The sequence below is a fragment of the Anas platyrhynchos genome, chromosome 4, assembly GCF_047663525.1.
Source record: "Anas platyrhynchos isolate ZD024472 breed Pekin duck chromosome 4, IASCAAS_PekinDuck_T2T, whole genome shotgun sequence".
In the NCBI taxonomy this organism is placed as follows: domain Eukaryota; kingdom Metazoa; phylum Chordata; class Aves; order Anseriformes; family Anatidae; genus Anas; species Anas platyrhynchos.
In genome coordinates, this window is record NC_092590.1 from 117,877 (window position 1) to 132,034 (window position 14,158).

Sequence of the window (14,158 nt, forward strand, 5' to 3'; positions counted from 1 at the left end):
AAGAGCTAAGTGTAAACAAAAGCTTTGACATTTGTTTTCATTCACAATTCTTTCCCACACCTGACTTAACTGAGGAATGTACAAGAGGATCAATGAGAAGATCTAGGTATTTTCTGGAAAAAAAAAAAAAAAGATCCATAGGCTGTACACCATGGCTCCCATTTTCTTTATATTTCTTCTTAATATGTGGTGTGGATGTTGCTTTCTTCACTACTGGTGGTATGTGCAGATTGGACCATGAAGAATTACAAATTTGATCTTTGAAAGTTTGTCCTGTTTTTTAACACTGAAATGGAACTTAGTTGAGAATTATTTCTAAAAAGACTCTCTTGTTAATCACGTTTTAAAATTTGATATTTCTCTAGCAGCATGAGACAAAAATGAGCCAACTGAGAGAAACCTTGAGAAAAATGACTGATGAAAATAACGAACTGAGGTCATCGCTTAACTCTCTGAGGGAAAATAACGAATTGCTAAAAACCCAGGCAAGATTAATTATTTCCTGTTACTAGCTTTATGAGTTACAGTCAAGTAGTCAAGCAGTACAGTCAAGTTTATAAGTAGCTTTGCAAGTTACAGTCAACAATTTTAAATGTTTGAACAAGTTGTTTGCAAAATTGCTGATTTTGTTTCTTTAAGACAAGAATTGTGTGAATGGTTGTAAATACTTTCTGCTTCGTTTTCTAGTACATGAAATTTAGTCTCTCAGAGCTTTTGCAGTATTAAAGACTTTAGAGTTAGTTATTTTTGAAAGTGTTAATTAAAGGAGTATTTTCTCTGTTCTTAAAGGCACGCTGAGACAGTGGTTCACAAGAATACAAAGTTAAAGTTTTCTTCTCACTTGACTTAAATCTGACCTAAATGCTGACAAGCAAATTGCTGCCTAAACTCTTTTGACCGTTGCTCCTTCAGTGAATTGCAGTTCTGATGCTCTTGAGTATGATTAAAATCATCTGCTTCCTAGTCTCAGTAAAATCTTTCTTTCTCTTTCTCTTTTGTGCAAACTGAAGTATTCATAGAGGACTTACATGATGATCAGGATGCTTGTTGTATCCATAGAGTATGCTACTTATATTTAAATGGCGGTTATAGTTTGCCCCATATTGTTTTCTCACAGGTCATGCTCAGTAACAGTGTTATTTTCTGAAAACATTTGTTTTATACTCAGCTTCAAAGCCTCAGTGTTGGTTTTTTTTTCAGAATCTGCTGGAAAATATTTAATTATATTTCAAATTTCCAGTGAAGGGGAAAAAAGACACATTCCTTGGTTTCTTTTTCAAGGCACGCAGGTTTTTGACTGTTACAAGTAATTGTCGCTTCAATTTTCCTTTGTTGCAGTTTCTTTTGTCTGTTTTTGCTTATATTTTAATGGTATGTACTGGTATTAAATTATATTGTGGACTAATAATAACAACAAATATTAAAAGATTACTATCTTGAGTTTCACAATTATTTTTTTCCAATTCGATGAAATGTAGCACGTATTGGATACATTGCTGGACATTGCAGGACAGGTGTTTAAGTACAGGTGAACTAAAGCGTCTTAACTATCAGCAGTGAATAGTTAGAATATTTGAAAGATTCAAAAAAGGGAGAATTGGGCATATTTGTGGTTAAAATGGATGCTAAAAAAAAAAAAGAGCTAAGTGTAAACAAAAGCTTTGACATTTGTTTTCATTCACAATTCTTTCCCACACCTGACTTAACTGAGGAATGTACAAGAGGATCAATGAGAAGATCTAGGTATTTTCTGGAAAAAAAAAAAAAAAGATCCATAGGCTGTACACCATGGCTCCCATTTTCTTTATATTTCTTCTTAATATGTGGTGTGGATGTTGCTTTCTTCACTACTGGTGGTATGTGCAGATTGGACCATGAAGAATTACAAATTTGATCTTTGAAAGTTTGTCCTGTTTTTTAACACTGAAATGGAACTTAGTTGAGAATTATTTCTAAAAAGACTCTCTTGTTAATCACGTTTTAAAATTTGATATTTCTCTAGCAGCATGAGACAAAAATGAGCCAACTGAGAGAAACCTTGAGAAAAATGACTGATGAAAATAAGCAGCATGAGACAAAAATGAGCCAACTGAGAGAAACCTTGAGAAAAATGACTGATGAAAATAACGAACTGAGGTCATCGCTTAACTCTCTGAGGGAAAATAACGAATTGCTAAAAACCCAGGCAAGATTAATTATTTCCTGTTACTAGCTTTACGAGTTACAGTCAAGTAGTCAAGCAGTACAGTCAAGTTTATAAGTAGCTTTGCAAGTTACAGTCAACAATTTTAAATGTTTGAACAAGTTGTTTGCAAAATTGCTGATTTTGTTTCTTTAAGACAAGAATTGTGTGAATGGTTGTAAATACTTTCTGCTTCGTTTTCTAGTACATGAAATTTAGTCTCTCAGAGCTTTTGCAGTATTAAAGACTTTAGAGTTAGTTATTTTTGAAAGTGTTAATTAAAGGAGTATTTTCTCTGTTCTTAAAGGCACGCTGAGACAGTGGTTCACAAGAATACAACGTTAAAGTTTTCTTCTCACTTGACTTAAATCTGACCTAAATGCTGACAAGCAAATTGCTGCCTAAACTCTTTTGACCGTTGCTCCTTCAGTGAATTGCAGTTCAGATGCTCTTGAGTATGATTAAAATCATCTGCTTCCTAGTCTCAGTAAAATCTTTCTTTCTCTTTCTCTTTTGTGCAAACTGAAGTATTCATAGAGGACTTACGTGATGATCAGGATGCTTGTTGTATCCATAGAGTATGCTACTTATATCTAAATGGCGGTTATAGTTTGCCCCATATTGTTTTCTCACAGGTCATGCTCAGTAACAGTGTTATTTTCTGAAAACATTTGTTTTATACTCAGCTTCAAAGCCTCAGTGTTGGTTTTTTTTTCAGAATCTGCTGGAAAATATTTAATTATATTTCAAATTTCCAGTGAAGGGGAAAAAAGACACATTCCTTGGTTTCTTTTTCAAGGCACGCAGGTTTTTGACTGTTACAAGTAATTGTCGCTTCAATTTTCCTTTGTTGCAGTTTCTTTTGTCTGTTTTTGCTTATATTTTAATGGTATGTACTGGTATTAAATTATATTGTGGACTAATAATAACAACAAATATTAAAAGATTACTATCTTGAGTTTCACAATTATTTTTTTCCAATTCGATGAAATGTAGCACGTATTGGATACATTGCTGGACATTGCAGGACAGGTGTTTAAGTACAGGTGAACTAAAGCGTCTTAACTATCAGCAGTGAATAGTTAGAATATTTGAAAGATTCAAAAAAGGGAGAATTGGGCATATTTGTGGTTAAAATGGATGCTAAAAAAAAAAAAGAGCTAAGTGTAAACAAAAGCTTTGACATTTGTTTTCATTCACAATTCTTTCCCACACCTGACTTAACTGAGGAATGTACAAGAGGATCAATGAGAAGATCTAGGTATTTTCTGGAAAAAAAAAAAAAAAGATCCATAGGCTGTACACCATGGCTCCCATTTTCTTTATATTTCTTCTTAATATGTGGTGTGGATGTTGCTTTCTTCACTACTGGTGGTATGTGCAGATTGGACCATGAAGAATTACAAATTTGATCTTTGAAAGTTTGTCCTGTTTTTTAACACTGAAATGGAACTTAGTTGAGAATTATTTCTAAAAAGACTCTCTTGTTAATCACGTTTTAAAATTTGATATTTCTCTAGCAGCATGAGACAAAAATGAGCCAACTGAGAGAAACCTTGAGAAAAATGACTGATGAAAATAACGAACTGAGGTCATCGCTTAACTCTCTGAGGGAAAATAACGAATTGCTAAAAACCCAGGCAAGATTAATTATTTCCTGTTACTAGCTTTACGAGTTACAGTCAAGTAGTCAAGCAGTACAGTCAAGTTTATAAGTAGCTTTGCAAGTTACAGTCAACAATTTTAAATGTTTGAACAAGTTGTTTGCAAAATTGCTGATTTTGTTTCTTTAAGACAAGAATTGTGTGAATGGTTGTAAATACTTTCTGCTTCGTTTTCTAGTACATGAAATTTAGTCTCTCAGAGCTTTTGCAGTATTAAAGACTTTAGAGTTAGTTATTTTTGAAAGTGTTAATTAAAGGAGTATTTTCTCTGTTCTTAAAGGCACGCTGAGACAGTGGTTCACAAGAATACAAAGTTAAAGTTTTCTTCTCACTTGACTTAAATCTGACCTAAATGCTGACAAGCAAATTGCTGCCTAAACTCTTTTGACCGTTGCTCCTTCAGTGAATTGCAGTTCTGATGCTCTTGAGTATGATTAAAATCATCTGCTTCCTAGTCTCAGTAAAATCTTTCTTTCTCTTTCTCTTTTGTGCAAACTGAAGTATTCATAGAGGACTTACGTGATGATCAGGATGCTTGTTGTATCCATAGAGTATGCTACTTATATTTAAATGGCGGTTATAGTTTGCCCCATATTGTTTTCTCACAGGTCATGCTCAGTAACAGTGTTATTTTCTGAAAACATTTGTTTTATACTCAGCTTCAAAGCCTCAGTGTTGGTTTTTTTTTCAGAATCTGCTGGAAAATATTTAATTATATTTCAAATTTCCAGTGAAGGGGAAAAAAGACACATTCCTTGGTTTCTTTTTCAAGGCACGCAGATTTTTGACTGTTACAAGTAATTGTCGCTTCAATTTTCCTTTGTTGCAGTTTCTTTTGTCTGTTTTTGCTTATATTTTAATGGTATGTACTGGTATTAAATTATATTGTGGACTAATAATAACAACAAATATTAAAAGATTACTATCTTGAGTTTCACAATTATTTTTTTCCAATTCGATGAAATGTAGCACGTATTGGATACATTGCTGGACATTGCAGGACAGGTGTTTAAGTACAGGTGAACTAAAGCGTCTTAACTATCAGCAGTGAATAGTTAGAATATTTGAAAGATTCAAAAAAGGGAGAATTGGGCATATTTGTGGTTAAAATGGATGCTAAAAAAAAAAAAGAGCTAAGTGTAAACAAAAGCTTTGACATTTGTTTTCATTCACAATTCTTTCCCACACCTGACTTAACTGAGGAATGTACAAGAGGATCAATGAGAAGATCTAGGTATTTTCTGGAAAAAAAAAAAAAAAGATCCATAGGCTGTACACCATGGCTCCCATTTTCTTTATATTTCTTCTTAATATGTGGTGTGGATGTTGCTTTCTTCACTACTGGTGGTATGTGCAGATTGGACCATGAAGAATTACAAATTTGATCTTTGAAAGTTTGTCCTGTTTTTTAACACTGAAATGGAACTTAGTTGAGAATTATTTCTAAAAAGACTCTCTTGTTAATCACGTTTTAAAATTTGATATTTCTCTAGCAGCATGAGACAAAAATGAGCCAACTGAGAGAAACCTTGAGAAAAATGACTGATGAAAATAAGCAGCATGAGACAAAAATGAGCCAACTGAGAGAAACCTTGAGAAAAATGACTGATGAAAATAACGAACTGAGGTCATCGCTTAACTCTCTGAGGGAAAATAACGAATTGCTAAAAACCCAGGCAAGATTAATTATTTCCTGTTACTAGCTTTACGAGTTACAGTCAAGTAGTCAAGCAGTACAGTCAAGTTTATAAGTAGCTTTGCAAGTTACAGTCAACAATTTTAAATGTTTGAACAAGTTGTTTGCAAAATTGCTGATTTTGTTTCTTTAAGACAAGAATTGTGTGAATGGTTGTAAATACTTTCTGCTTCGTTTTCTAGTACATGAAATTTAGTCTCTCAGAGCTTTTGCAGTATTAAAGACTTTAGAGTTAGTTATTTTTGAAAGTGTTAATTAAAGGAGTATTTTCTCTGTTCTTAAAGGCACGCTGAGACAGTGGTTCACAAGAATACAACGTTAAAGTTTTCTTCTCACTTGACTTAAATCTGACCTAAATGCTGACAAGCAAATTGCTGCCTAAACTCTTTTGACCGTTGCTCCTTCAGTGAATTGCAGTTCAGATGCTCTTGAGTATGATTAAAATCATCTGCTTCCTAGTCTCAGTAAAATCTTTCTTTCTCTTTCTCTTTTGTGCAAACTGAAGTATTCATAGAGGACTTACGTGATGATCAGGATGCTTGTTGTATCCATAGAGTATGCTACTTATATCTAAATGGCGGTTATAGTTTGCCCCATATTGTTTTCTCACAGGTCATGCTCAGTAACAGTGTTATTTTCTGAAAACATTTGTTTTATACTCAGCTTCAAAGCCTCAGTGTTGGTTTTTTTTTCAGAATCTGCTGGAAAATATTTAATTATATTTCAAATTTCCAGTGAAGGGGAAAAAAGACACATTCCTTGGTTTCTTTTTCAAGGCACGCAGGTTTTTGACTGTTACAAGTAATTGTCGCTTCAATTTTCCTTTGTTGCAGTTTCTTTTGTCTGTTTTTGCTTATATTTTAATGGTATGTACTGGTATTAAATTATATTGTGGACTAATAATAACAACAAATATTAAAAGATTACTATCTTGAGTTTCACAATTATTTTTTTCCAATTCGATGAAATGTAGCACGTATTGGATACATTGCTGGACATTGCAGGACAGGTGTTTAAGTACAGGTGAACTAAAGCGTCTTAACTATCAGCAGTGAATAGTTAGAATATTTGAAAGATTCAAAAAAGGGAGAATTGGGCATATTTGTGGTTAAAATGGATGCTAAAAAAAAAAAAGAGCTAAGTGTAAACAAAAGCTTTGACATTTGTTTTCATTCACAATTCTTTCCCACACCTGACTTAACTGAGGAATGTACAAGAGGATCAATGAGAAGATCTAGGTATTTTCTGGAAAAAAAAAAAAAAAGATCCATAGGCTGTACACCATGGCTCCCATTTTCTTTATATTTCTTCTTAATATGTGGTGTGGATGTTGCTTTCTTCACTACTGGTGGTATGTGCAGATTGGACCATGAAGAATTACAAATTTGATCTTTGAAAGTTTGTCCTGTTTTTTAACACTGAAATGGAACTTAGTTGAGAATTATTTCTAAAAAGACTCTCTTGTTAATCACGTTTTAAAATTTGATATTTCTCTAGCAGCATGAGACAAAAATGAGCCAACTGAGAGAAACCTTGAGAAAAATGACTGATGAAAATAACGAACTGAGGTCATCGCTTAACTCTCTGAGGGAAAATAACGAATTGCTAAAAACCCAGGCAAGATTAATTATTTCCTGTTACTAGCTTTACGAGTTACAGTCAAGTAGTCAAGCAGTACAGTCAAGTTTATAAGTAGCTTTGCAAGTTACAGTCAACAATTTTAAATGTTTGAACAAGTTGTTTGCAAAATTGCTGATTTTGTTTCTTTAAGACAAGAATTGTGTGAATGGTTGTAAATACTTTCTGCTTCGTTTTCTAGTACATGAAATTTAGTCTCTCAGAGCTTTTGCAGTATTAAAGACTTTAGAGTTAGTTATTTTTGAAAGTGTTAATTAAAGGAGTATTTTCTCTGTTCTTAAAGGCACGCTGAGACAGTGGTTCACAAGAATACAACGTTAAAGTTTTCTTCTCACTTGGCTTAAATCTGACCTAAATGCTGACAAGCAAATTGCTGCCTAAACTCTTTTGACCATTGCTCCTTCAGTGAATTGCAGTTCTGATGCTCTTGAGTATGATTAAAATCATCTGCTTCCTAGTCTCAGTAAAATCTTTCTTTCTCTTTCTCTTTTGTGCAAACTGAAGTATTCATAGAGGACTTACATGATGATCAGGATGCTTGTTGTATCCATAGAGTATGCTACTTATATTTAAATGGCGGTTATAGTTTGCCCCATATTGTTTTCTCACAGGTCATGCTCAGTAACAGTGTTATTTTCTGAAAACATTTGTTTTATACTCAGCTTCAAAGCCTCAGTGTTGGTTTTTTTTTCAGAATCTGCTGGAAAATATTTAATTATATTTCAAATTTCCAGTGAAGGGGAAAAAAGACACATTCCTTGGTTTCTTTTTCAAGGCACGCAGGTTTTTGACTGTTACAAGTAATTGTCGCTTCAATTTTCCTTTGTTGCAGTTTCTTTTGTCTGTTTTTGCTTATATTTTAATGGTATGTACTGGTATTAAATTATATTGTGGACTAATAATAACAACAAATATTAAAAGATTACTATCTTGAGTTTCACAATTATTTTTTTCCAATTCGATGAAATGTAGCACGTATTGGATACATTGCTGGACATTGCAGGACAGGTGTTTAAGTACAGGTGAACTAAAGCGTCTTAACTATCAGCAGTGAATAGTTAGAATATTTGAAAGATTCAAAAAAGGGAGAATTGGGCATATTTGTGGTTAAAATGGATGCTAAAAAAAAAAAAGAGCTAAGTGTAAACAAAAGCTTTGACATTTGTTTTCATTCACAATTCTTTCCCACACCTGACTTAACTGAGGAATGTACAAGAGGATCAATGAGAAGATCTAGGTATTTTCTGGAAAAAAAAAAAAAAAGATCCATAGGCTGTACACCATGGCTCCCATTTTCTTTATATTTCTTCTTAATATGTGGTGTGGATGTTGCTTTCTTCACTACTGGTGGTATGTGCAGATTGGACCATGAAGAATTACAAATTTGATCTTTGAAAGTTTGTCCTGTTTTTTAACACTGAAATGGAACTTAGTTGAGAATTATTTCTAAAAAGACTCTCTTGTTAATCACGTTTTAAAATTTGATATTTCTCTAGCAGCATGAGACAAAAATGAGCCAACTGAGAGAAACCTTGAGAAAAATGACTGATGAAAATAAGCAGCATGAGACAAAAATGAGCCAACTGAGAGAAACCTTGAGAAAAATGACTGATGAAAATAACGAACTGAGGTCATCGCTTAACTCTCTGAGGGAAAATAACGAATTGCTAAAAACCCAGGCAAGATTAATTATTTCCTGTTACTAGCTTTACGAGTTACAGTCAAGTAGTCAAGCAGTACAGTCAAGTTTATAAGTAGCTTTGCAAGTTACAGTCAACAATTTTAAATGTTTGAACAAGTTGTTTGCAAAATTGCTGATTTTGTTTCTTTAAGACAAGAATTGTGTGAATGGTTGTAAATACTTTCTGCTTCGTTTTCTAGTACATGAAATTTAGTCTCTCAGAGCTTTTGCAGTATTAAAGACTTTAGAGTTAGTTATTTTTGAAAGTGTTAATTAAAGGAGTATTTTCTCTGTTCTTAAAGGCACGCTGAGACAGTGGTTCACAAGAATACAAAGTTAAAGTTTTCTTCTCACTTGACTTAAATCTGACCTAAATGCTGACAAGCAAATTGCTGCCTAAACTCTTTTGACCGTTGCTCCTTCAGTGAATTGCAGTTCAGATGCTCTTGAGTATGATTAAAATCATCTGCTTCCTAGTCTCAGTAAAATCTTTCTTTCTCTTTCTCTTTTGTGCAAACTGAAGTATTCATAGAGGACTTACGTGATGATCAGGATGCTTGTTGTATCCATAGAGTATGCTACTTATATCTAAATGGCGGTTATAGTTTGCCCCATATTGTTTTCTCACAGGTCATGCTCAGTAACAGTGTTATTTTCTGAAAACATTTGTTTTATACTCAGCTTCAAAGCCTCAGTGTTGTTTTTTTTTTCAGAATCTGCTGGAAAATATTTAATTATATTTCAAATTTCCAGTGAAGGGGAAAAAAGACACATTCCTTGGTTTCTTTTTCAAGGCACGCAGGTTTTTGACTGTTACAAGTAATTGTCGCTTCAATTTTCCTTTGTTGCAGTTTCTTTTGTCTGTTTTTGCTTATATTTTAATGGTATGTACTGGTATTAAATTATATTGTGGACTAATAATAACAACAAATATTAAAAGATTACTATCTTGAGTTTCACAATTATTTTTTTCCAATTCGATGAAATGTAGCACGTATTGGATACATTGCTGGACACTGCAGGACAGGTGTTTAAGTACAGGTGAACTAAAGCATCTTAACTATCAGCAGTGAATAGTTAGAATATTTGAAAGATTCAAAAACGGGAGAATTGGGCATATTTGTGGTTAAAATGGATGCTAAAAAAAAAAAAGAGCTAAGTGTAAACAAAAGCTTTGACATTTGTTTTCATTCACAATTCTTTCCCACACCTGACTTAACTGAGGAATGTACAAGAGGATCAATGAGAAGATCTAGGTATTTTCTGGAAAAAAAAAAAAAAAGATCCATAGGCTGTACACCATGGCTCCCATTTTCTTTATATTTCTTCTTAATATGTGGTGTGGATGTTGCTTTCTTCACTACTGGTGGTATGTGCAGATTGGACCATGAAGAATTACAAATTTGATCTTTGAAAGTTTGTCCTGTTTTTTAACACTGAAATGGAACTTAGTTGGGAATTATTTCTAAAAAGACTCTCTTGTTAATCACGTTTTAAAATTTGATATTTCTCTAGCAGCATGGGACAAAAAGGAGCCAACTGAGACAACCCTTTAGAAAAATGACTGATGAAAATAATGAACTGAGGTCATCGCTTAACTCTCTGAGGGAAAATAACGAATTGCTAAAAACCCAGGCAAGATTAATTATTTCCTGTTACTAGCTTTACGAGTTACAGTCAAGTAGTCAAGCAGTACAGTCAAGTTTATAAGTAGCTTTGCAAGTTACAGTCAACAATTTTAAATGTTTGAACAAGTTGTTTGCAAAATTGCTGATTTTGTTTCTTTAAGACAAGAATTGTGTGAATGGTTGTAAATACTTTCTGCTTCGTTTTCTAGTACATGAAATTTAGTCTCTCAGAGCTTTTGCAGTATTAAAGACTTTAGAGTTAGTTATTTTTGAAAGTGTTAATTAAAGGAGTATTTTCTCTGTTCTTAAAGGCACGCTGAGACAGTGGTTCACAAGAATACAACGTTAAAGTTTTCTTCTCACTTGACTTAAATCTGACCTAAATGCTGACAAGCAAATTGCTGCCTAAACTCTTTTGACCGTTGCTCCTTCGGTGAATTGCAGTTCTGATGGTCTTGAGTATGATTAAAATCATCTGCTTCCTAGTCTCAGTAAAATCTTTCTTTCTCTTTCTCTTTTGTGCAAACTGAAGTATTCATAGAGGACTTACATGATGATCAGGATGCTTGTTGTATCCATAGAGTATGCTACTTATATCTAAATGGCGGTTATAGTTTGCCCCATATTGTTTTCTCACAGGTTATGCTCAGTAACAGTGTTATTTTCTGAAAACATTTGTTTTATACTCAGCTTCAAAGCCTCAGTGTTGGTTTTTTTTTCAGAATCTGCTGGAAAATATTTAATTATATTTCAAATTTCCAGTGAAGGGGAAAAAAGACACATTCCTTGGTTTCTTTTTCAAGGCACGCAGGTTTTTGACTGTTACAAGTAATTGTCGCTTCAATTTTCCTTTGTTGCAGTTTCTTTTGTCTGTTTTTGCTTATATTTTAATGGTATGTACTGGTATTAAATTATATTGTGGACTAATAATAATAACAAATATTAAAAGATTACTATCTTGAGTTTCACAATTATTTTTTTCCAATTCGATGAAATGTAGCACGTATTGGATACATTGCTGGACATTGCAGGACAGGTGTTTAAGTACAGGTGAACTAAAGCGTCTTAACTATCAGCAGTGAATAGTTAGAATATTTGAAAGATTCAAAAAAGGGAGAATTGGGCATATTTGTGGTTAAAATGGATGCTAAAAAGAAAAAAGAGCTAAGTGTAAACAAAAGCTTTGACATTTGTTTTCATTCACAATTCTTTCCCACACCTGACTTAACTGAGGAATGTACAAGAGGATCAATGAGAAGATCTAGGTATTTTCTGGAAAAAAAAAAAAAAGATCCATAGGCTGTACACCATGGCTCCCATTTTCTTTATATTTCTTCTTAATATGTGGTGTGGATGTTGCTTTCTTCACTACTGGTGGTATGTGCAGATTGGACCATGAAGAATTACAAATTTGATCTTTGAAAGTTTGTCCTGTTTTTTAACACTGAAATGGAACTTAGTTGAGAATTATTTCTAAAAAGACTCTCTTGTTAATCACGTTTTAAAATTTGATATTTCTCTAGCAGCATGAGACAAAAATGAGCCAACTGAGAGAAACCTTGAGAAAAATGACTGATGAAAATAACGAACTGAGGTCATCGCTTAACTCTCTGAGGGAAAATATCGAATTGCTAAAAACCCAGGCAAGATTAATTATTTCCTGTTACTAGCTTTACGAGTTACAGTCAAGTAGTCAAGCAGTACAGTCAAGTTTATAAGTAGCTTTGCAAGTTACAGTCAACAATTTTAAATGTTTGAACAAGTTGTTTGCAAAATTGCTGATTTTGTTTCCTTAAGACAAGAATTGTGTGAATGGTTGTAAATACTTTCTGCTTCGTTTTCTAGTACATGAAATTTAGTCTCTCAGAGCTTTTGCAGTATTAAAGACTTTAGAGTTAGTTATTTTTGAAAGTGTTAATTAAAGGAGTATTTTCTCTGTTCTTAAAGGCACGCTGAGACAGTGGTTCACAAGAATACAAAGTTAAAGTTTTCTTCTCACTTGACTTAAATCTGACCTAAATGCTGACAAGCAAATTGCTGCCTAAACTCTTTTGACCATTGCTCCTTCAGTGAATTGCAGTTCTGATGCTCTTGAGTATGATTAAAATCATCTGCTTCCTAGTCTCAGTAAAATCCTTCTTTCTCTTTTGTGCAAACTGAAGTATTCATAGAGGACTTACATGATGATCAGGATGCTTGTTGTATCCATAGAGTATGCTACTTATATCTAAATGGCGGTTATAGTTTGCCCCATATTGTTTTCTCACAGATCATGCTCAGTAACAGTGTTATTTTCTGAAAACATTTGTTTTATGCTCAGCTTCAAAGCCTCAGTGTTGGCTTTTTTTTTCAGAATCTGCTGGAAAATATTTAATTATATTACAAATTTCCAGTGAAGGGGAAAAAAGACACATTCCTTTGGTTCTTTTTCAAGGCACGCAGGTTTTTGACTGTTACAAGTAATTGTCGCTTCAATTTTCCTTTGTTGCAGTTTCTTTTGTCCGTTTTTGCTTATATTTCAATGGTATGTACTGGTATTAAATTATATTCTGGACTAATAATAATAACAAATATTAAAAGATTACTATCTTGAGTTTCACAATTATTTTTTTCCAATTCAATGAAATGTAGCACGTATTGGATACATTGCTGGACATTGCAGGACAGGTGTTTAAGTACAGGTGAACTAAAGCGTCTTAACTATCAGCAGTGAATAGTTAGAATATTTGAAAGATTCAAAAAAGGGAGAATTGGGCATATTTGTGGTTAAAATGGATGCTAAAAAAAAAAAAAGAGCTAAGTGTAAACAAAAGCTTTGACATTTGTTTTCATTCACAATTCTTTCCCACACCTGACTTAACTGAGGAATGTACAAGAGGATCAATGAGAAGATCTAGGTATTTTCTGGAAAAAAAAAAAAAGATCCATAGGCTGTACACCATGGCTCCCATTTTCTTTATATTTCTTCTTAATATGTGGTGTGGATGTTGCTTTCTTCACTACTGGTGGTATGTGCAGATTGGACCATGAAGAATTACAAATTTGATCTTTGAAAGTTTGTCCTATTTTTTAACACTGAAATGGAACTTAGTTGAGAATTATTTCTAAAAAGACTCTCTTGTTAATCACGTTTTAAAATTTGATATTTCTCTAGCAGCATGAGACAAAAATGAGCCAACTGAGAGAAACCTTGAGAAAAATGACTGATGAAAATAAGCAGCATGAGACAAAAATGAGCCAACTGAGAGAAACCTTGAGAAAAATGACTGATGAAAATAACGAACTGAGGTCATCGCTTAACTCTCTGAGGGAAAATAACGAATTGCTAAAAACCCAGGCAAGATTAATTATTTCCTGTTACTAGCTTTACGAGTTACAGTCAAGTAGTCAAGCAGTACAGTCAAGTTTATAAGTAGCTTTGCAAGTTACAGTCAACAATTTTAAATGTTTGAACAAGTTGTTTGCAAAATTGCTGATTTTGTTTCTTTAAGACAAGAATTGTGTGAATGGTTGTAAATACTTTCTGCTTCGTTTTCTAGTACATGAAATTTAGTCTCTCAGAGCTTTTGCAGTATTAAAGACTTTAGAGTTAGTTATTTTTGAAAGTGTTAATTAAAGGAGTATTTTCTCTGTTCTTAAAGGCACGCTGAGACAGTGGTTCACACGAAT